This window comes from Saimiri boliviensis, chromosome 19, assembly GCF_048565385.1.
Source record: "Saimiri boliviensis isolate mSaiBol1 chromosome 19, mSaiBol1.pri, whole genome shotgun sequence".
NCBI lineage: Eukaryota > Metazoa > Chordata > Mammalia > Primates > Cebidae > Saimiri > Saimiri boliviensis.
The window spans coordinates 46,075,252-46,098,505 of NC_133467.1; the positions used below are offsets into that span (position 1 = coordinate 46,075,252).

General features: G+C 45.9%; 1 long non-coding RNA gene and 1 pseudogene across 2 annotated transcripts in view; one reads left to right on the forward strand and one right to left on the reverse strand.

The window, feature by feature from the left end:
• The window catches only part of LOC141582279 (uncharacterized), a 267,838-nt gene that overhangs the window by 224,475 nt on the left and 20,109 nt on the right, over window positions 1–23,254 (forward strand). For both annotated transcript variants that reach the window (XR_012515106.1, XR_012515107.1), the window contains exons 7-9: window positions 9,495–9,765; window positions 12,856–12,969; window positions 17,683–17,793. This is a non-coding gene — a long non-coding RNA (uncharacterized LOC141582279). The remainder of the gene's footprint in view (window positions 1–9,494; window positions 9,766–12,855; window positions 12,970–17,682; window positions 17,794–23,254) is intronic.
• Window positions 837–3,661, reverse strand: LOC141582144 (Krueppel-like factor 4 pseudogene; annotated as a pseudogene).

The window sequence follows — 23,254 nt, forward strand, 5'->3', positions numbered from 1 at the left end:
GTCTTGATCAATCTAGTTAGGGTTTTATAAAATTTACTGATTATTTTCCCGTACAAGCAAGTTTAGGATTTGTTAATTTTATTTATCTTTCTAAGTAATTGACTTCAGTTTCATTATTATTTCCTTCCTCTGCATGTTCCTTTTCATTTCTTATGGCAGAAGCTAAGTTAGTAATTTGACATCTTCTTCTTTTCTAATAGAGGTACTTAAAAATGTCATTTTTTTCTCTATTATTTCAGCTGCACCCCATAGATTCTGATTTATTTTACTTTAATATCCTTCAGTTTAGAGGATTTCCTAATTTCTCTTGTGATTTCTACTTTGACAAAATTGTCATTTAGAGTTTCGATGTTTAATTTCTAAATACTTGGTATTTTTACAATCATGTATCTTAGTCCATTTTGGCTGTTGTAACAGAATACCATAGTCTGTGTGGATTAGAAACAAAAGAAATCTATTTCTCACAATTCCAGAGCCAGGGAAGTCCAAGGTCAAGACAATAGCGGAATGAGTGTGTGATTCAGGTGTTTCCAGATTCACAAATGGTGTCTTTTCTCAGTGTTCTTACATGGTGGAAGGGGCAAAGGACCTGAATGAAGTCCCTTTTATAAGAACAGTAACCTAATTAATAAGGGATCTGCCCTCATGACTTAATCACCTCTTAAAGGCTCCACCTCCAAACAGCATCACATTAGGGATTAGGTTTCAATATATGAACTTAGGGAATGACCAAAACATTCAGTCCACAGGATCACCTTATTGCTACCAAGTTCTAATGCGTTTTCATATGGTCTGAAAATACGTCTTGTATGATTTCAATATTTTCAAATGTATTGTTTGATGGTCTGAGATATAGTTTCTCTTGGTAAATGTATAATTCACACTTGAGACAATATATATTTTTTCACTGATGTTCATGTGTATTTATATACATAAAGTCTGTGTGGTTAATGTTTTTGTTTTTCTAGTTCTTTGTTGGAATTTTCTATAGTTTTTAAATTTATTGCTAAAGTTTTAACATATCTAATCATGCTCATAGAATTCTCCATTTCTCTCTGTAATTTTATCCATTTTTTTGTGAACTCTGAAGTTAAGCTATTGGGCGGATTTCTGATTGCATGTCTTTTTGTTGGATTGATGCTTTTGTTATTGTGAAATGTCTCTCTCTCTCTTTTTTTTAATCTCTGGTAATACATTTCATTTGAAAATCTCTTCTTTACTGGTAGTAATATAACCGGTAGCAATATAATGCTTTCAACCCCCTTATGCTTACTGTTCACGTGACATTGCTTCTTCCGTCAATTTTCATTTAACTTAGACCTACGTGTGCAGGCGTTAGTCTGTTTTCACACTGCTAATGTTGTAACCAAGCGAGTTGTAAGGAAAGTGCCACACTCTGAGATAGAATCAGGAGTTCTTTGTTGCCAGTGACCAAGAGACAGCTAACGCTCAAAATTCTCTTGGCCCGGAAGAAGGGGCTTGATTCCTTTTTACACTTTGCTTAGAGAAAGGGGGTAATCACCCCCTTGCATTTTGTAAGTCCAGGAATATTCAAGTTGGATTTAGAATTGGAATGATAGAAGATCCAGTCACAGACGCCATCGATTCTTTGATTTTTGTCTTTTGGATTCCTCGTTTTTCCTGATTATCCACTCACAAGTTGACTCAGCTGGGAACCTGACCATGAATGCAGTGCTTTCTGGCTGGGCTCCGCCCCTCATCGGGAAGACCAGGTGAAAAGGTAAAGAAACAAACAAAAACCTGAATTCTCCCTTGGCAGTGTGGGTCATATCCACTGTCTGGGATTTAAAATGCCTCTTCATGTGCAGGGCGAGGTGGTCTGACCTGGAAAATGCTCGGTGGCATTTCTGGCACCGGAACGGGCGTTGCCCAGTGTGTTTACCGTAGTGCCTGGTCAGTTCATCTGAGCAGACGAATTTCCATCCACAGCCCTGGCAGTCACCGTGGTAAGGTTTCTCACCTGTGTGGGCTCGCAGGTGTGCCTTGGGATGGGAACTCTTTGTGTGGGTGGCCGTGCTTTTCTGGGACACGATCGTCTTCCCCTGTTTGGCCTGGGCTCCTCGGCAGGCAGGAACCCGGCGGCTTGAGCTCTTGGTCATGGAGCGGCGGACTTGCGGCTGAGTCTGGTCAGGCAGGAAGGATGGGTAATCGGGCCCTGGGTGGGGATGGAAGCCGGGGAACTGGCAGGGAGGGTGACAGTCCCTGCTGCTCAGCAGTTCCTCAGGTCCCAGGGGTCGGGGGCTGCCGCCCAGGGGGACGTCGTGTGCAGCCCGCCGTGGCCATGGCTGGGAGGGGTCCAGCGCCTGAGTGGGTGCACGAGGAGGCTCCTCCTGCTTGATCTGGGGGTACGGGCGCTGCGGGCCGCCGTTGTGGGGGCCGCCACCACCACCACCAGGTGGCTGCCGTCAGGGCCGTCTTCGCTGCCGCTGATGACAACTGGCTGTGTACTCGCTGCCCGGGGGCGCTCAGTGACGCCTTCAGCACGAACTTGCCAGTCACCCCAACAGCTGGCAGCTGCAGCTGCAGCGGTGGAGTGGACCCCGGCTCCAACTGCGGCTGCAGCAGGTCCGCCGCAGAGCCGCCAGAGGGGCTCATGTTGTGGATGTCCTCCAGGTCGAAGGAAGCCGTCGGAGGGGGAGCGGACTTTCTGCCATAGAGGAGGCCTCCGCCCGTGGGGTCCCCACGCCTGGGTCGCCCCGCCGGCATCGGACAGCCGAAGCTGCAGGTGGAGGGTGCGCTGGCAGGGCCGCTGCTCGACGGGAACGACGAGGAAGACGCGGATGCTGACAAGGGTACAGTGGCGGCCACCGACTGCTGATGGACAGCGAATTGGAGAGGACAAGGCCCAGGTACAGGAGATCATTAGGCTCCTCGGTCTCTCTCCGGGGCAGGGGGGCCAGGTTGCTACGGCTGCAAGCTGCAGTGGCTCCGGCAGGTCTGTGGCCACGGTCGCCACCACTAGGTCCCGGCGTGGCCAGGAAGCACTGGGGGAAGTCCTTCATGTGGGAGAGCTCCTCCTGCCAGCGGCTAATCGGGTTATTTGGAGCACCTGCTTAACACAGTGTCCTCTCCCTTCCCGCCCGGCCAGACGCCAACGTGGAGAAAGGTGGGAGCAGCGCCTCGCTGACAGCCCTGTCAGACTCGCCAGGTGGCTGCCTCATGAATGTGAGGGCCCAGAAGGTCCTCAGGAGCCCGAAGCATCTGGGGCACCTGAGCCCCAAAGTCAACGAAGAGAAGACTTAGAAACGAAGCCAAAACCCAAACCCCCAAGTTGCCTGACGTCCTTCTTCTTTAGATTAAATATAAATTAGAGTCATCCTTTTTAAAAAGTTTCTTTGTTTACAAAGCTCTTAGAAAAGTAGACAATCTTATAAAAATAGACAATCAGCAAGGCAAGAAAGTACGCCCGGTGGCCGGGCTGCCCTGTCTTCCACTCACCAGCGTCCTCCACCACTATCATGGTCACCTGGGTTGCTGCCGTGGGCGCAGGGGCTGTGGCCAGGGCAGTGGGCAGGAGGTGCCACTCGGTGAGACTGCCACGGAGGAGAACTGGTGGGTGCTGCAGGGCACGGAGTCTGGGGAGCTGGAGTCTGGATGCACGGAGTCTGGGTGCGCAGAGGCCACAGGCGCGGGTCATGGGCCTGTGGGTGGGGAGCGGACCGGAGGGGCGGCGAGGTCACTCGGCGGCTCCTGGTGCCTCCGCTGCCTGCCACGGCCTCTGCTCCCCATGCGCCCGCTCCTTCTCTCTGGGAACCTTGGAAAAACTCTTAATATGTGCAGATTCCTTAGGCTTTCTTGATTCTTTCCGGGCCTTAACGTAGATTTAGAGAATTATAAATTCTTGCAACAGAAAATCTGCCTTAAAAAAGTCTTCCCGGGTGATCTTTAGGCAGCTCATCTACAGACAGGTTCTTAGACACCCTGGCAAGTTTCAATGTTGAAAATTGTTTCCTCTTCCCTCAAAGCAATGACAGGGCAGGTGGCCAATGGACGGGGACCGGAAACCGAGGCTGCCCCCGAGGGCGCGTCTAAGGCAGAAGACAAGGACGGCATCCGAAAGCACGTCCCGTCCCGTGGAGCTGCAGCATTTCAGATCAATACTGCAAATACCCCCGAACTGCCAAGGAACACGGCCCAGGCACCCTCTGAGGAGGGATTCTCACTTTTAATTCCTCTGTTCTTCATCTTCTGCTCTATTGGAACCCACAACCTTCGAGTGGATCTCTCCCGTTCTGGGAGCGCAGCTGTTCCTGGGACTCGGCTCCAGCTGCCGCCCACTCTGCCCTAACCCGGCTGTGCCTTGGAGGTGGCGGCCCCTTTAAGGCCCCGCTGCGCCTGCGCCTGGGGCTCTCGGAGGCGGGGCCGGAGCGGAGGACCAAGCGGCCGCAGGGGGGCGGTGGGCGGTGGCTGAGACAGCGGCGGTGCCGGAGGGGAGGGGAGGGGAAGGGCGGGGCGTGGCGGGGGAGGGGAGGGGCGGGGTGGGGGCGGGGGCGGGGGAGGGGCTGGGGAGGGGAAGGGCAGGGGAGAGGAGGGTGGGGAAGGGCAGGGGAGGGGCGGGGAGGAGCGCAGTGGGGGCGGTGGCGGGGGGGGGGCGGTGGCGGGGGAGGGGCTGGGGCGGGGGCGGGGGAGGGGAGGGGCTGTGGAGGGGAAGGGCAGGGGAGGGGAGGGGCGGGGAGGGGAGGAGCGCGGTGGGGGCGGTGGCGGGGGAGGGGCTGGGGGGGAGGGGAGGGCAGGGGAGGGGAGGGGAGGGGCGGGGTGGGGGTGCTGGCGGGGGAGGGGCTGGGGAGGGGAACGGTGGGGCGGTGCGGGGAGGGGAGGGGCGGAGCGCGGTGGGGGCGGTGGCGGGGGAGGGGCTGAGGCGGGGAAGGGCAGGGGAGGGGAGGGGAGGGATCGGGAGGGGAGGGGAGGGGAGGGGAGGGTGGCGCCGCCGCTGGGAGCCGCTCAGTGAGTGCGGCGCTTCTGGAAACGCAGGACAGGCGGGCGGGCTGCGGAGGGCGGAGGCGCGGGGCGTGGCGGCCGCCATGCCTGTGGGAAGTGGAGGTTTGCCGGGAAGTCCACCAGCGTTTGTGAGGTGAGGGCGCCGCGCCAGGCCGCGGGCGGGGAGTTCGGGACCCCGGCGCGCAGCTGGGTTGACGCGCGCAGGGGCCTCCGCAGCGTTTGCTGGGCGAGCCGGCCGGGGCGGCCGCCGGGCTGGAGTCCCAGCGCCGGGTTCCTCTCCCCGCGGCCGCCGCAGCCCTCCTCTCGGGGCGCCGGGAAGAATCCCGCTGGCGGGAGCGGGTCTTTGGGGCTTCTCAGATGATCTCACCGGGCGTCCTTTCACGGAAGCGCAGCAAGACTTTTGGAGCGGTGTCCTCGCTTTCCTTTTTTTTTTTTGCTGGTAAAGCTGCTTTCCACAGGAAGTCTTTTCTTGAAGTGGTATCATTTCTTTGGGGTACAGTGTTGTTCACCCGAAGGAATGACTCCCAGTGCTCGAGGACGTTAAAGTGATCTGCTGGTCGTTTTAAAGCTTTGTTCTGAGCTGACACGCGTTAGTAGCTTTCTTTTGTTGTTAAATTTTATTGGTAAAATTTCACCTGTGAACCAGCAGCTCGGTTTTCTATTCTAAAATGCTAGCTTTAAGATTTCTGAGAACTTTGTGTCAAAGAAGTCTTTGAAAAGTTACAGAAGTCTGTGGAAGAAGTTGACAATTTGAAATGTGCAGGTGGTCGGGGGGCAGTGGATCACACGTGTAATCCCAGCGCTTTGGAAGGCCAAGGTGGGCAGACCACTGGAGCCCAGGAGTTCCAGACCAGCCTGGGCAACATGGCAAAACCCCATCTCTACTGAAAATACAGAAATTAGCTGTCTGTGGTGGTGTGTCCCTAGCTACCTGGGAGGCTGAGATGGGAGGATCTATCAGAGCCTGGGAGGCTGAGATTACAGTGAGCAGTGATCTTGCCAGTGCACGCAGACCTGGATGGCAGAGGGAGAACCTAAAAAAAAAAAAAAAAAGTACAGGTAATAAATTTATACTAAGTATAATTCACCACAGATGAAGAAATAGAACATTGCTAGATTGGGGTATATATGTAAGAGTCACATTGTTGGTTTTAGACGTATCAGATATTGTTGAACATTTTCCCAAAGTGGTTGTAAAACTTATCAGGGAATATTCTGCTTATCCCACATCCTTGCTGATGCTTGTCACTTCGAAGTTATTTTGCCATTGGAGTAGAGGTACAGTAATGTATCAGTGTGGTTTCATTTTGCCTTTTCCTGGTATTGAGGTTGAGTATTTTTTACTGCCATTTATACGTCCTCCTTTGTGAAGTGCCTGTTAAATCTCTGTATCCTGTTTTCAGGATATGCTTGTTTTTCTGTTGATTTGTAACACTTTATTCTGGTTATGTGTCCTTTCTAGGATATATACGTATTGCATTTCTCTTTTTTCAAACTGTAGCTTGCCTTTTCACTCTTTTAATGGTGTTTTTAAATGAATGGAGATTCTCTATTTTTTTTTTTTCTTTTTTAGACAGGATCTCACTCTGTTGTCCAGGCTGGAGTGCAATGGCACAATTACAGCTCATTGCAATCTCGACCTCCCAAGGCTCTGGGGATCCTCCTGCCTGAGCCCCCAAGTAGCTGGGATCTGCAGGGGAGCACCATTATGCTCAGCTCTTTTTGTATTTTTAGTAGAGATGGGGTTTTAACATGTTACATAGGCTGGTCTGGAATTCCTGGTATCAAGTGATACACCTTCCTTGGCCTCCCAAAGTGTAGGGATTACAGGCATGAGCCAGTGTACCCAGCCTGAGTTTCTTAATTTTAATGAAATTATACTTGATCAATCTTTTCCTTTATGGTGACTGCTTTTTGTGTCCTGTTAATCAATGCCTAACCTAAGAATATGAACACGTTTTTCTGTGTTAACCTCATAGCAATTTTATTTTAGTTTATGCTTTTTTTTTTTTTTTTTCAGACAGACTTTCACTCTATTTCCCAGGCTAGAGTGTGGTGGCATAATCTCAGCTCACTGCAACTTTCACCTCCTGGATCAAGCAATCCTCCCACCTTAGCCTCTTGAGTACCTGAGACCATAGGCATGTGCTACCATGCCTGGCTAATTTTTGTGTTTTTTTGTTTTGTTTTGTTTTTTTGTTTTGTTTTGTTTTGTTTTTTTGTAGAGATGGGCATTCAACATTTTCCCAGGTTAGTCTCAAACTCTTGGGCTCAAGTAGTCTGCCCACTTCAGCCTCCCACAGTGCTGGGATTACAGGTGTGAGCCACCCCACCCAGCCATGATTCACTTTTTACTCTACTAAAAAATAGCCATCTCTACTAAAAATACATGGATGTGACTGTTTAATGTAGCACCATATATTGAACGGAACATCCTTGTCCTTCTGGACTGTGTGGCACTTTTTTTCATAAATCAGATGGCTGTATGATCATCTGATTTATGAAATCAGTGTGGGTCTGTTTCTGGACCAACCTGAGCAGCATAGTGAGATCCCATCTGTACAAAAAATCATAAATAAAGATGTAAAATGTTTTTAAGTGGGTAGAGAAGATGGAGTCATAGGTGATAATTTATAAATGATTGTCAATTTTTGGCTACATACAGGTGTTGGTAAGTCAGATCTGTTGGGAGTTTAGGCAACATGTATTAAGAGAATTATGTGTTCAGAATGATTGCTAGATGTTCACTGATTCAATTAGATGTTATTTGAGACTCACAGAGCTACAGGTTTTATTATTTTATTTATTTATTTGTCTTTTAAAAAATTTTACCATCTTCCTGTCAAGGCAGTAACTCTATACTTAATTGTTCTTAAGTATACCTAATTACCAGGAAAATTTTATGGATCATATCTAATTGTTAAGCCATTAAAGGACTGACGTGATGTAATGTAGACAATAGTATTCTACATAGTAGTTTCAGGACTACAGCAATGAAATTGTTTCTTTTTTTTCTTCTTCTTCTTCTTTCTTCCCTCTTTCTTCTTCTTCTTCTTCTTTTTCTTCTTCTTCTTCTTCTTCTTCTTCTTCTTCTTCTTCTTCTTCTTCTTCTTCTTCTTCTTCCTTCTTCTTCTTCTTCTTCTTCTCCTTCTCCTTCTCCTTCTCCTTCTCCTTCTCCTTCTCCTTCTCCTTCTCCTCCTTCTCCTCCTTCTCCTCCTTCTCCTCCTTCTCCTCCTTCTCCTCCTTCTCCTCCTCCTCCTCCTCCTTCTTCTTCTTCTTCTTCTTTCTTCTTCTTCTTCTTCCTCTTTTCTTCTTTCTTCCTTCTTCTTTTTTCTCCTGCATATAGTTTGAACATATCTTCTTCTTTTTGCTTTCTTGAGACAAGGTTTCGCTCTGTCACCCATGCTGGAGTGCAGTGGTGCAGTGGTATGATCATGACTCATTGCCGTTTTGACCTCTCAGGCTCTAGCAGTCCTCCTACCTCAGCCTTCTTAGTAGCTGCTGGCATGCACCACCATGCCAGGCTCAGTTTTTATTTTTTGTATACAGGGTCTTCCTGTGGTGCCCAGACTGTTTTCAAACTCCTGGGCTCAAATGATCCTCCCACCTTGGCATCCCAAAGTGTTGATATTACAGGTGTGAGCCATCACTCCTGGCCATTTTAGTTTTAATAATTTTATATTTTTCTAATTTAAAATATTTATTATTTATGAATGTAATATTGTTATGATTATTTTGTAAGTGTTTAATCTCATTTTCAAAATAAGCTTGTGGAAATTAGAGATCTTGTTTCTTATTTACTACTGTATTCTCAGTGCCTGACCTTGCCTGGTATGAAACAGATATTCAATAAATAGTTGTTAAATGAATGAATGAACCACATTCAACAATTCTCTAAGTATCACAGCTTTCACTGTCTAACAAATAAAATAGCTTGTATAGAATAGAGTCACAGTTAACCTGCCACAAAAGGAAATGTCAATGAAAATAGACCTTTGTATGTGTAGCTGCTAAGATTTTGGGGCTTTTGTTACTGCAACATAAACTAGCAAAGCTCAGTGAGACTGCAGATAGAATATACATATATAAATAGACCAGATAGACCAGTAGATGAGATTCCAAAGATAGTTCAATCATCATTAACTAACCACACCCACACTCTCTTAATTTCCTAACGGAAAGAATGGAATTCCTGTTCACTAAGATCTGCCCCAAATATTACTTATTTTGTGAAAACTTCTCTGGCTACTCAGGAATCTCCCTGCTTCAGCCTCCTGAGTAGCTGAGATTGCACATGTGCACCACCATGCTTGGCTAACTTTTTATTTTCAGAGACAGGGTCTTACTATGTTGCCCAGGCTGGTCAAGACTGTTGATTGCATATGACAGAAACCCAGCCAATTCTAGTTCCTCACCGCCTTTCAATCTGCTCCTTTCTCAGTCTTCCCAGTCTCAACAAATGGCAGTTCCATCCTTCAAGTTCCCCAAGCCCCAAATCTTAATGTTAACCTTGATTTCTCTCTTTTATGTCATAGCTCGTATGAAGGCCAATCATGTTCAGACCCAGGTGGAGGTTCCTGCTGACCCAGGCTCTCACCAGCACATTGTCCTTTACTGTCCTCCTGAGGGTGTCTGGAGCTTCAGTGCTGTGTGCTCTCGGCCTCCATGCTGGGGCACCACTGACTCCTGCTGTCCAGGGCTTCCAGTGGACTCTCCGAGGCACTGATGTAGAATCTTCCCCATTCGGTTCACCAAGAGCAGCCTCATGCGGTGTGGGCTGACATGAAGAGCTGCCAGATCTAACAGGTAAAAATCACGAGGCACTGCCAGCTGGTTGGGGTCAGAGAGTCCTCTCTCCATTATGATTCAGATGAGAAGGGAAGATTCCATAGGCCCTAAACATTGCAGCATGACCCACATGTGCCACCCACGAGCTGCAGTGCGTGGTCAGGTGGAAGTTATTTGACTTCAGGAGAGGACAGTGTTCTCTTCAGGCCTTTTCCTCAGTGGCTGGATCTGCGTCCCTCTCCTCTCTCTTCCCCTCTCATCCCCCAGTCTCCATCCCCATCTCTCTCTCTGTTTCCACCTTGCTGTTCCCTTTCACCTGCTTTTACCTCTTCAACTTTCATGATTCCCCCATCCTTGTCCACCACATTTCCCAGGCTAAGGCTCCTGAACTGTCCTGTGTGGGGAGATGTGTCTGGATTTAGGCGGTGCCCTCTAGATGTGTCCAGGATGGGGAAACATGGCTCAGCTGCCAGTATAATGGTTTCAGAGAGTGGCCACTTTTGAAGGCCTTTCACATTTCCCATTCTAGAATTATGTAGGACTTAAAATTGATGGGCCACAGTAGAATTCTTGGTTCCTCATGACCTTGTGGTGGTCACCTTCTTTCACTGAGCATTCACATGGTGGCCATTAGGTGCCAGGCCCTGCTCTGGGCTAGGGGCACCATAATGAGTAAATGTCAGATCACTACCCCATGGAACCCACCACTGCAGGCATTGAGAGGAGAAAGAAAAGGGCGTGGCCTGTTTGTGTTCTTTTCACGTGGTCACCTGCCAGTTCCTGGGGGAGTGGGAGCCAGTGCAAGGAGAGAAGCCCAGTGAGAAAGGCAAAGGGATGATGTCAGACCCAGGAGCTGAGGCTCATATTCCCCTGCAGCTGGGCAGCTTCTGGAGTGGACAAGGAGCAGCAGGGAACATTGTGGCCTGGTGTTCTGGGGTTCACTGTCTCATCTCATTCCTGTGGGTGCCAGAACTTGTCCAAAGGGAAGACTCAGTGTCTCTAACAATAGCAAGGCGGAGACAGAAAGTGTTTCAGAGAAGCAGGAATGATTGTCTGCCATGGAAACAGTATATGGATTTATAGTAGTGTGTCTCTCTAATAACTAGTTAGCGTGTTCCTGTTAATTGAACATATCGGTGGTGTAAGTTTCCTTGGATCTCCTCATCTTCATGTAAGTTTATCTGTTCCCCTATCCCTCCCTTCTTTCCTTCTTTTCCTTCCTTCCTGGGTTTTCTGATCAGGGTTATGTGAGGCTAAAATCCAGAAATGGGCTAGCTATGCTTTTTCTCTAGAGCTCAAGCTTTTATTCCAAGTTCACTGCAGATATTGGAAAATGTTTCTATTCTTGTTTGTGGGGGACTGAGGGCCCTTTTTCTGTGCTGGCTGTCAGCCAGGAGATACTCTGACTTCAGATGCCACCTGCTTTCCTCTTTACCTGTCTTTTCTATCTTTCAGCCAATCACAACTCATGGAGTCCTTCTCAAGCTCCTTCCTTCTCTGACTTCATCTTCTCCAACCAGCCACAGAAAGCTCTGTCATGTATGGAGTGATGTGATTCAATACACTTCATGCAGGTAACCTCATCATCTTCAGGTCATGTAACTGTCACATAAAAACATAATCACAGGAGTGGTGTCTCATCACCTTAACAGGCTTCAGAGACAAGGATATGGCATGTTTGGGGACCATTTCAGAAATTCCATCTACCACAGTTGGACACTCACATTCCCCCATCTGCAAAATACATTCATCCTCTCCTCTAAAGTTTCCAAATTTCATGTCATTAAAGCATTAGTTCAACATGAAAAATGTCACCTAGGCCACATCAGATCCAAAGTTTAAAATCTGATCTAAAACATCCACACCAGGTGTCAATGAGGCTTCTGAGGGTGTCCATTAAGTACAGATTATTGACATAATTGCCTTACCTCTGTCGACCTGTGAAACTGAACAAACTGCTTATCTGCTCCTAATGTGGAATGGCGGGACAGGCACAGAATAACAATTACAGTGATTCTAGTTCAAAAAGAAGGAACATGGAAGGGAGAAAAAAGTCACCAATCCAAAATAGTTTGGAAATGGAGCTGGGCAAAATCCAGCAGGAGGTACTTAAGTAGGATCCACAGTCTGAGACTGACCCTCCATCCTGTGGGACTTTGCTTTTGGGATCTTTGCTCTGCATTTCTTGAAACCGTTATTGTCTATCTTATTTTCCCCTACTCCTTTGGTTCTTCCCCTTTCTCCTCATGGCAGCATCCTCTGCTTAATCCTTGGTCCATCGCCCCCAGCAGAATTGGTCAGATAGTGCCCGTGTCACGGTCCTGACTGTCTCCACGAGGGGCTGTCCTTGTGAGCCCGTGCTCCTCTGAGATCGTCTTCACTGTCCTAACCTCTCTCAGTCATGATTGCTTTCAGCTGCCCTGGCTGGCTCAGGAGAAAACCTAAGACTATGGAGACCCAGAGCCATTCTCTGCCCTCTCTATCTCCAGGAGAGGAAGAAAATAACAGGGATCTTCATGGAGAAATGACCCACATGAGGGCCTGGACTCTCCAGCAGTTACAGCAGAGGAAACTCCCTGAGGAAGCATGGAGTAGCTGAATGCCCAGACTGGGAAAGCAGGGTTGTGTTAACCACTGTTTAATCCTCACATGCTCCCTGCCCCAAACTGCTAGCCAGTGAATGACAACGGACTGGGAGTAAGTAATAGGCCTAGAGAACCATGATAAAGAATTGTCCAAGGAAAGACCCTTTTACTCTGTTTGCAAGGTGAAATTGCTGTATTTGATCTAAAGTTTTCTGAAAGGCAGCAGCGAGTTTCTGGAGGATGAGTTACCTGCTTTGCACAGGGAGGGTGAGGCCAAGGCTTTCGTGGTATATCTGCTGCCACTGGGTGATGAGGGAGCCTGGGAGAGTCTTAGTCTTTCTGGACTTGAGTTTTCTCATCAGTAAAGTAGGTGCTAATTGTACCTCTCTGAGGTCCCTTCCTGCTTAGTTTTCTCTGAGTCCTTGAGGGACTGAGATGGTCTTTAACACTGCCTGGACCTCTAACCTGCCTCTGACCTCTCTGGGTCTGACTCCTGACTCTGGCCCCTGTGTTTCTCCTTCAGAGCCTGAGCTGAGTTCACACCTGGGAAGCTGAGAACTGAGGGAACAGATGGAAGAAAGTCAGCAGGTTTTGGTAAAGAGAAGAACCTGTAAAGGACAAGTCAGCGCTAGAACAGGTGAGAAACAAAGAAGGGGAGAATAAGGACAAACTGGGCCAGAAGCCTCAGGGGAATGGGCAATGGGCCTGTGATCATTCAACCACTCGAGGGGCAGCGCAAGCTGAGCAGCGGGGACTGGGCAAGACACTTAATCCGCAGGAGTCTCCTGACCCTGGTGAGGAAGAGCCAAAGGGGGGATCAGAGCTGGTTTATAGTGAGAGGCAGCACCAACTCCAAGAGGGGGAGGATTTGACCCTGAGCCCCACCCCAGACCTAGGAGCCTTGACCTCGGGGCTGCCATAGCAGTGGATGCTGTTCAGGTCAGTGTGGGTTAGAGAAGAACCATGCTTGGAGAAGGGTTGGAGATGTCTATTCTTACATTAAACAGCTCTGCCCTAGGTCAGGTGCCAGAGTAAGTGTTTCTTGCCAGTATATGAAGCAGTGATACTTACACTATTCCTCTGCACTTTCAGTTGAGGAAGGTCTCTCTATGATATGAGTATTTACTGGGTGTACTTGGGGTTCAAATAGTACTGTTTCCCCAAGCAACTCAAGCTCATGAGAGAAAGAACACAATGACATGATTTCAAGAAAATATAGTAGTTCTCTGAAAGTGGTGTGTCATGGCAGCCCAGAGGATGGGAGTGTAGGTGAAGACATTGCTCCTAATGACAAGGGGAACCATAAGAGGAATTCTTCAGAGTAGTCCCGTTTTTCCTCCAGTGTCCCACAGAAGATCCTGGGATGTGACTGGTGTAGAGCAGGGGTCTACAGGTATAGGAAGGGGGCTTGCTGCATCTTGGGAGAAATTATAGCATCCCTGGTAGGACATTTTGGAGAGGAATGTTGGTGATTGGATTGGATATCTATAGTCAGTTTTATCCTATCTTCAGTGAACACTGCTGAGACCTTCCTTAGTGCCAGACCCTAAGCTGGGAATCATGAACACAGAGATGAGTAGATATGATCTCAGCTTTCACAGAACTCTCAGTCTAGTGAATAGCAAGTTATGAGAAATGTAGTGATGGTGGCTTCATTAGAGCAAGTGGCTCATGCTGCATGGAGATGACCTCAGTGGATGACCGGGTCCCCTCTGGTTGTTAATCAACAGCTAGCTGACTTGCTCTGGGACAGTGACCCTGGATTTCTGCCAGGTGTCAGCATCTTAGGTACAAGCAACACCTCAGTTTTCTGTTGGGTCAAAACAGTTATCACTGCCAAGGTGATCAGAGGACACTAGTGACATCAGTAGCTACTGATGAGGTCCTGGCCAGCTAGGGAAATAAAGATGTAAGTTTAACAACAATTCTAAATTTGTTCTTAACATCATGAACAGAGAGTATCTGTCTTCTAAGTTAAATACTTTTTAGACTTCAAGATTCACCCACGTCCAAAATAAAATCTATATCAGCCATATTACTGCCCTGAGATGATTTTTCCCTGTCCTTACCAGAAGCCTGCACTATCTGGAGCACTGAGGCTGTCTCAAGCCAGCTGATCTGCTCTCTGGATTCCAGGGACACCCGCAGAGCCAGAGGTTGAAGGCACAGGCATTGCTATCTCTGACCGTTCTGACTCCAGGTTGATCCACCCCAATGCCCATTATTAACCACACAGTAACAGGATGCCACCAACATTTTGATTTGAGGCTGTCATGTCAGAATTTTAATAAAATTTAATAGATATTATTTTTTAGAGTACTTTTAGGTTTACAGATAAATTGAGCTGATAGCACAGGGAATTCCCCTATTCTCTCTTATCCTCTAGAACACAATTTCCTCTATCATTAGTATCTTGCATTAGTGTGATAGATGTTTACAATTGATCAATCAATATTGGTATGTTATTATTAACTAAACTCCATAGTTTACATTAGGGTTCATTCTTTGAGTTTTATAGTTCTGTGGGTTTTCACAATTACCTAGTGTCATGAATCCTCAGTACAGTATCACACAGAAGAGTTTCACTACTGAAAACCTCCTTGTGTTCAAACAATTCATCCCTCCTCCACGTTTGGCAATCACTGATCATTTCACTATCTCTACCATTTTGACTCTCCTGGAATGTCCTAGTGTTGGAATCATACAGTGTGTAGAGTTTTTAGACTCGTTTCTTCCTAGCATTATGTATTTAAAGTTCCTCCATGTCTTTTCATGGCCTGATAGCTCATTTCTTTTTATAACGGAATCATATTCTGTTGCACAGATATACCACAGTTTGTTTAGCCATTAACTTAGTAAAGGACATTTTGGTTATTTCCAGTTTTTGACAAGTATGAGAAAACTGTTGTAAATACCTGGATGCAAGTTTTTGAGTGAACATGTTTTCACATTACTGTGGTAAATACCTAAAACTGCTATTTGCAGGATTATGTGGCAAGGCTATTTTTAGCTTTGCAAAAAACAAAAACAAAAACAAAACAAAACAAAACAAAAACACCTGCCAAACTGTTTTCCAAAGTGACTAGCATTTTGCATTTCCACTAGCAGTGAATGAGAGTTCCCGCTGCTCTGCAACTTTGGCAGCCTTCGGTATTGTCACTTGTTTGGATTTGAGCCATTCTATTAGGTATGTATTATAGTGTAGTGGCATCTCTTTGGTTTAATATGCAATTTCCTAGTGACACATGATTTTGAGCATCTTTTTCATATGCTTATTTGCCATCCATATGTCTTTTCTGGTGGAGTATCCAGATCTTCTGCCCATTTTTAAATTGGGTTGTTTGCTTTATTATTATTGAGTTTTTAGAGTCCTTTATGTATTTTGGACACCAGTCTTTCATCAGAGCTGTATTTTGCCAATATTTTTTCCCAGTTTATCACTTGTTTATTCATTTTCTTAACAATGCCTTTCCCAGAGCAGAAGTTTTTAATTTTAATGAAGTCCAACTGATCAATTTTTTCTTTCCTGGGTTGTGCTTTTGACATTGTATCTGAGAAGTCATCACTATGCCCAAGGTCACCTAGATGTTCCCCTATGTTATCCTCTAGGAGTCTTACAGTTTTGTACCTTGCATTGAAGTGTAAGATCCATTTTGTGAAAGGTGTAAAATCTGTGTCTAGATTTATTTATTTTTTACATGTGGATATCTAGTCATTCTAGCACCATTTGTTGAAAAGACTATCCTTTGCCTGTTAAATTGCCTTTGTGCCTTTCTCAAAGGTTAGTCTATTTCCGAGCTCTGTATTCTTTTCTAGTGACCTATTTGTCTGCTTTTTTTCTTTCTTCACCAATTTCCACACTGTTTGGTTACTGTAGCTTTATAATTAGTGCTGAAGTCGGCAGTGTCAGTTCTGTGGGCATTTTTCTTCTGATCTTTACTATGAGAACCTGGTTGGGCTCCAGGTGATAAAACTTAGAAAAATGTGAGATCCCCACTAAATCTGGGCCCCAAGGAGTTTTGAATGCTCAAGGCAGGCCACCCTCAGCTTCTAGTAATCTGTCAGTACCATTTAAGTGCTGGCTTCAGCAGCTTCTGTTCCTTGTATTTGCCTGTCTGTCTTGTTTTCAGCATGGCAATTTGCCCTGTGACCTCTCTTCTAGGCCCTCTAATAAGATTTGATAATTTTCAGTTTGTTCAGCTTTTTTCTAGTTGTAAGGACAAGTGGTGACCTCCTGGCTCCTTGCAGGTTGGAGTAGAAACCAGAAATTTTATTGAACAAGTTACTTGTAATGAAAGTCAGTAATCATAAATGTAGAATTGAATAATTTCCGTAGATATGTAGAATTTTGTAGCCATCACCTCAGTCCCCTCTTAGAATACAGACTACCTTTCTTCCCTCCCCAGATTCCCCAGAGGCTCTTTGCAGTCATTTTCCAATCCCTGGTCACCATGACAGAGCCTGAACAAAATTAAAATTTGGGAAACAGACAACATTACATTTCAGCTTTTATTAGATTGGGATTTTATGTAATGGACATTGTCTTAATCTTGTGTCAACTAGAGGAAAGATTTTATTCTTAAGGACTTTCTTTATGGGAACTTAATAGTTAGTCCCATTTATTGCTCTCCTTGAATTGGTTCGTCTATGCTGGTAGCAGATAGTTGCAATCAAACCTTGTCCAGTGGGCACAAGTGAAAGCGCTAAAAAAAAAAATCCTTCTATTAGAAATGTAGATGATGAATTTGCAGATAATGTTATGCAGAGTTACGTTTGTTTGTTTTTGAGCCGGAGTTTCACTCTTGTTGTGCTGGCTGGAGTGCAATGGCATGATCTCAGCTCACTGCAACCTCTGCCTCCTGGGTTCAAGCAATGCTCCTGCCTCAGCCTCCTGAGTACCTGGGATTACAGGCATGCAGCACCATGCCAAGCTAATTTTCTATTTTTAGTGGAGACAGGGTTTCTCCATGTCGGTAAGGCTGGTCTTGAACTCCCAACCTCAGGTGATCTGCCCTCCTCAGCCTCCCAAAGTGTTGGGATTAGAGGCATGAGCCTTCATGCTGGAGTGCTATGTGCAATCTCAGCTAACTGCAACTTCTACCTCTAGGGTGCAAGTGATTCTTGTGCCTCAGCCTTTCGAGTTGGCTGGGATTACAGGCATGCAGCACCACGCCCGGCTAATTTTGTATTTTTAGTAGACAAAGAGTTTCTCCATGTTGGTCAGGCTGCTCTCCAACTACAAACCTCAGGTGATCCACGCACCTTAGCCTCCCAAAATACTGGAATTACATGCATGAGCCACCACACCTGGCTGGGAGTTAAATATTTTACCATCTTTTTTTTCTTTCAGAATTTGGATTGGTAACATGGAAAAGACACTTCTCACCTGCCTGAAATGCGCTTCATTATCTTCTTCTAGTTGCAAGGGCTCTGGAACAGCCCTTACAGTGCTCCCACAAAGGTAAGTATAACATTTTAATGTAGTCCCTTGCTTTTTTTTTTCTTTTTTGTGCCTATAGGGATTAGCATACATGTATGTGAAAATATAAAAAGAGTACAGATAGGCACCTGTAACTAGTTTTCTGTTGCTACCTATTAACGCATTATAACAAGTTAGTGGTTTGAAACCACAGAAATCAGGAAAGATTGGGTTCTCTGATCAGGGTCTTAGGAGGCTGAAATCCAGTTATGGGCTGCCTGTGTTTTTCATCCAGAGATCAGGCTACTCTTCCAAGTTTACTACAGATGTATCGGCAGAATTCCTCTTCTTGTGGGTGGAGGACTGAGATCCCTTTTTCAGTGCTCCTGGCTCTCAGCCAGGAGACACCCTGACTCCAGAGGCCACCTGCATTCTTTCTCACTTTTCCCATCTTCCAACCAACAACAGCCCATGGAATTCTTCTGCAGCTCCTATCCTCTCTCTGACTTTTTCTTTTCCTACCCACTAGAGAAATCTCTGACACTGAGGGAGTGATGTGATTAGATCCGGTGCACTCAGGAAAGCACAGCCTTTGTATTAGTCTGTTCTTGCAGTGTATAATTAATGACCTGGGTGATTTATAAAGAAAGAAGTTTAATCAGATCATGGTTCTGTGGGCTCTGCAGGCTTCTGCTTCTGGGGAGGCCTCAGGAAACTTACAATCATGGTAGAAGTGGAAGCAGGCACGATCTTCACATGGCCAACGGGAGAGAGAGAGAGAGAGAGGAGCGGGGGGAAGTGCTACATACTTTTAAGCAACTAGATCTCATGGAAACTCTCATGCGATGGCACTTGGGGGATGGTGCTGAGCCATTAGAAACCTTCCCCATGATCCAGTAACCTCCTGCCAGGTCCCACCTCTAACACTCAGGATTATAATTCAACATGAGATTTCGGTGGGGACACAGAGCCAAACCATATCACTCTTTAAAGTCATATGACTGCCATGTAACAATGTAATCACAGGAATGTCTTACCAGCTTACCAGGTTCCAGAGATAAGGGTACAGCATGTTTGGAGACCATTTTAGAAATTCTACCTATCACAGTTTAACTTCTATTCCCCAGACATTCACATCCCTCACAGATGCAAAATACATTCACCCTTTCACCTAAGGTTTCCAAGTTTCGTGTCATGAATGCATTAGTTCAAAGTGAAAAATGTCATGTAGCTCTAATCTGATTAAAAGTTTAAAATCTCGTTTAAATCATCTACACCAAGTGTGAATGAGGCTTCTGAGGGTGTCCATTAAGTACGGATTCTTTTTTGTTTTTTGTTTTTTTGAAAGTGAGTCTTGGTCTGTGACCCATGCTGGAGTGCAGGGGTGTGATCTTGGCTTACTGCAACTTCTGCCTCCTGGGTTCAAGCGATTCTCCTGCCTCGGCCTCTTGAGTAGCTGAGATTACAGGCATGCACCACTGGATTCAGCTAATTGTTTTGTATTTTTAGTAGAGAAGGGGTTTTGCCCTGTTAACCAGGCTAGTCTGAAACTCCTGACCTCAGGGGATCCATCACCCTAGGCCTCTCAAAGTGCTAGGATTACAGGCATGAGCCACCGTGCCTGGCCCAAATACAGATCCTTGATATAATTCCCTTACCTCTGTTGACTTGTGAAACTGAACAAACAGCTTATCTGTCCTTAATGTGCACTGGTGGGACAGTCACAGAGTAACGACACTAGTGATTCTTGTTCAAAAAGAGGGAAAGTGGAGGGAACAAAGTCACTGATCCAAAACCATTTTGAAATGGGGCTGAGCAAAGTCCAGCAGGAATTTCTTGATTGGGCTCCTCAGCCTGGAACTAACCCTCTGTGACAGGGGGCTTTGTCTCTGGGCTCTGCATATTTTTCTATCGTTACTGAAAACATTTTATTTTTCTTCTTCCCCCACTCTTTTGGTTCTTCCCCTTTCTCCTCGTGGCGGCATCCTCCACTTAATCCTTGTTGCATCATCCCAGCAGAATTGGTCAGATATTGCTGGTGTCATGGTCCTGACCATCTCCACGAGGGGCTGTCCTTGTGAGCCCGTGCTCCTCTTCACTGTCCTGACCTCTCGCAGTCATGATTCCTTTCAGCTGCCCTGGCTGGCTTAGGAGAAAACCTAAGACTGTGGAGTCCCAGAACCAATCTCTGCCCTCTCTATCTCCAGGAGAGGAAGAAAATAACAGGGATCTTCATGGAGAAATGACTCACATGAGGGCCTGGACTCTCCAGCAGTTAGAGCAGAAGAAAGTTTTTGAAGAAGAATGGAGGAGCTGAGAGCCCAGGCCGGGAAAGCAGGGTTGTGTGAAACGCTATTTAATCCTATGTGCTCCCTGCCCCAATCTAGCAGCTAGTGAATGACAGCTGACCGAGTATAATCACCAGGACTATAGAACTGTGATAAAGGGTTTGTCCAAAGAAAGGGGCTTTTACTCTTTTTGTTATCACAGTGGACATTGCTGTTTTTCATCTAAAGTTTTCTGAACGGCAGCAGTGAGCTTCTGGAGGGTGAGTTACCTGCTCTGCACAGGGAGGCTTAGGCCAAGGCTTGTGTGGGATCTGCTGCCACCAAGTGGTGAGGGAGGGAGCCTGGGAGAGTCTCAGTCTTTCTGGGCTTCAGGTTCCTCATCGGCAAGGTAGGGGCTTTTTGTACCTCTCCGAGGTCACTTCCTGCTCTGTTTTCTCTGCATCTCTGAGGAATTGAGATGGTTTTCAATACTGCCTGGGACCTTCAGCTGAGACCTGACTCTGTGTGTCTCCTGCAGAAGGCTGAGCTGAGTCTACACACTGGAATCCCAGAGATCAGGGAACAGGTGGAATAAAGAAACTCAGCAGGTTTAGGGGATGAGAATAATCCCCAAAGGACAAGCCATTGGTAGATGAAAACCAAAGAATGGGAGAATAAGGGAAAACTGGGACAGAAGCCTGAAGGGAAATGGGCACTGCCTGTGATCATTTAAATTCTCAAGGAGCAGCATGAGCTGAGCAGTGGGGACTGGGAAACTTACTCCACGGGAATCTCCTGCCTCTGGCCAGAGAGGCATAGGGTAGATCAGAGCTGGTTTATAGTGAGGGGCAGCTTCAACTCCAGGAGCGGGAGGATGTGACCGTGAGCCCCCACCCCAGACCCAGGAGCCTCGACCTCGGGGCTGCCGTAGCAGTCGATGCTCTTCAGGTCAGTGTGGGTTAGAGGGAATAACCGTGCTTGGAGAAAGGTTGGAGATGTTCATTCTTAATCAAACAGCTCTGTCCTGGGTCAGGTGCCAGAGTAAGTGTACCTTGCTTGTATATGAAACAGTGATACTTATACTATTCTTCTGCATCTTCAGTTGAGGGAAGTTTCCCGTAAATATTTATTATTTACTTTTCTTTATATTGGCTAAGCACTTGTGATTCAGGTATTTAATGTCTCTAAAAAAACACAAGCCAGTGAGTGGAAGAACACACACAGATCATTTCAACAAGATACGGTAGTTCTACCCAACTGAGGTGTTGTGGCAGCCTGGAAGATGGGAGGGTATGTCAGAGGACATTGCTCCTAATGACAGGGGGAGGTGTAAGAGAACATTTTCAGATTGGCTGGGTGCAGTGGCTCACGCCTATAATCTGAGCACTTTGTGAGGCTGAGGTGGGTGGATCACAAGATCAAGAGATTGAGACTATCCTGGTCAACATGAAATGGTAGACCATTTCTACTGAAAATACAAAAAAATTAGCTGGGTATTGTGGTGTGCACCTGTAGTCCCAGCTACTCGGGAGGCTGAGGCAGGAGAATTGCTTGAACCCAGGAGGCAGAGGTTGCAGTGAGCTGAGATCATGCCATTGCACTCCAGCCTGGGTAACTAGAGCGACACTCCACCTCCAAAAACAAAAAAAAATTCAGAACAGGCTTGTCTTCCTTCAAGCTCCCACAGGAGAGGATCCTGGGGCCGCGATGGTGTAGGGCAGGCGCCTCTTTAGGGAAGGGGATTTGCAGCCTTCTGAGAGAAAGAGCATCCTCACAAGACATAGGGAACAGAAATGTAGGTGAAAGAGTCGGAGGTTTCTAATCAATTTTATTCAGTCATGGATGAACACTGCTGAGAGGCCTCTCTGTGCTGGGCCCTTAGCTAAGAACCGTGATCACAGAGGTGAGTAAAATAGGATCCCAGCTTTCACACAATTCTCAGTCTAGTGACTGGTGATTGATGAGAAGTGTAGTGATGGTGGGTTCATCGGAACCAGTGGCTGATGCCGCATGGGATGACCTCAGTGGATGGCCTGGGCCAGTGACCCTGGACTTCAGCCATATTTCAGCATCTCGAGGTGCAGTACACCAATACCTCTGCTGCGTGTTGAGTCAAAGCAGTTAACACAGCCAAGGTATTCAGCCAAGGTATCACACTGGTGATATCAGTAGCTATTGACTGTTTCCAGCTGGGGAAACAAAGAAGTAAATTTAGTAAGTCTTCTAAATTTGTCCTTGCCATAATGATAAATAACTGTATCTTGATAATGAATTATATACTGGCAAATTAATTATAATTTGCCATAATGAGAAATAACTTTATGCTGAGTACTGCCGACACACAAGCCCTTGAGGACACATGCCTGAGGATTCTGATGAAGATAATGATGTCCAAATATGTACACATTTGGACCTACAGTTCAGCTTTGAAACAGTGGAAGACCCAGTTTCAAATTCAAGGTTGCTTTGAGTAGAATCTCACTTTACCTCTCTTTGCATGGCAATGGGGCCAATCTTCCCTAAGCTGTACCTTACAAGAAAAGTAATACTGGTAAGATTTCAGAGTTCAGCAGACAGAGGTAAGTATTTTAGTGCCAATGATTGAGATCTACTCTAACAGTGTCCAGTATTATTAAATTCTTATCTTCGGATAATTTAAAATAAAATATTTAGCACTAAACTTTAGCCTCGATGACAAAATAATTTAATCAAATTTTTATTGTTCCACAGCATCCTTTATATATCCCATATTTATTTAAAACTCTGTAAGTATGCCACTGGTCAGAAAAATGTTTTTTCACATATGTATTTATATTATTGAATACTATTTTGTAGTTCATGAGAGGTATTTGGGGAATAATAAAGAGCCACACACTGTTAATCTACTTAGCTCAATTAAATACATTGCTCCACAGAGGAACATATGTCTAAATCAATCATATTCATAGTCAAACCATTTTATAGATTTGTTACCTACTATTTTAAGTAGTATTAAAAGTGTCACTAACTAGATATATCTTATGTCTTTTGTAATTATGAGCTGCTTAAGAACATGAACACATACTTACTTATTTGCACATTTTATATTGCCTCTCATACTGCTTGTTGTTTATAAAAAAATCTGCTGCAATTAAAAAGTTAATAAAAACAATAAAATAAAAGTGGTTTAAATTCAAAAGACAATCATAAGTTCTATCTGACATAATAAAAAGGAGGCCAGGTACAGGGGCTCATGC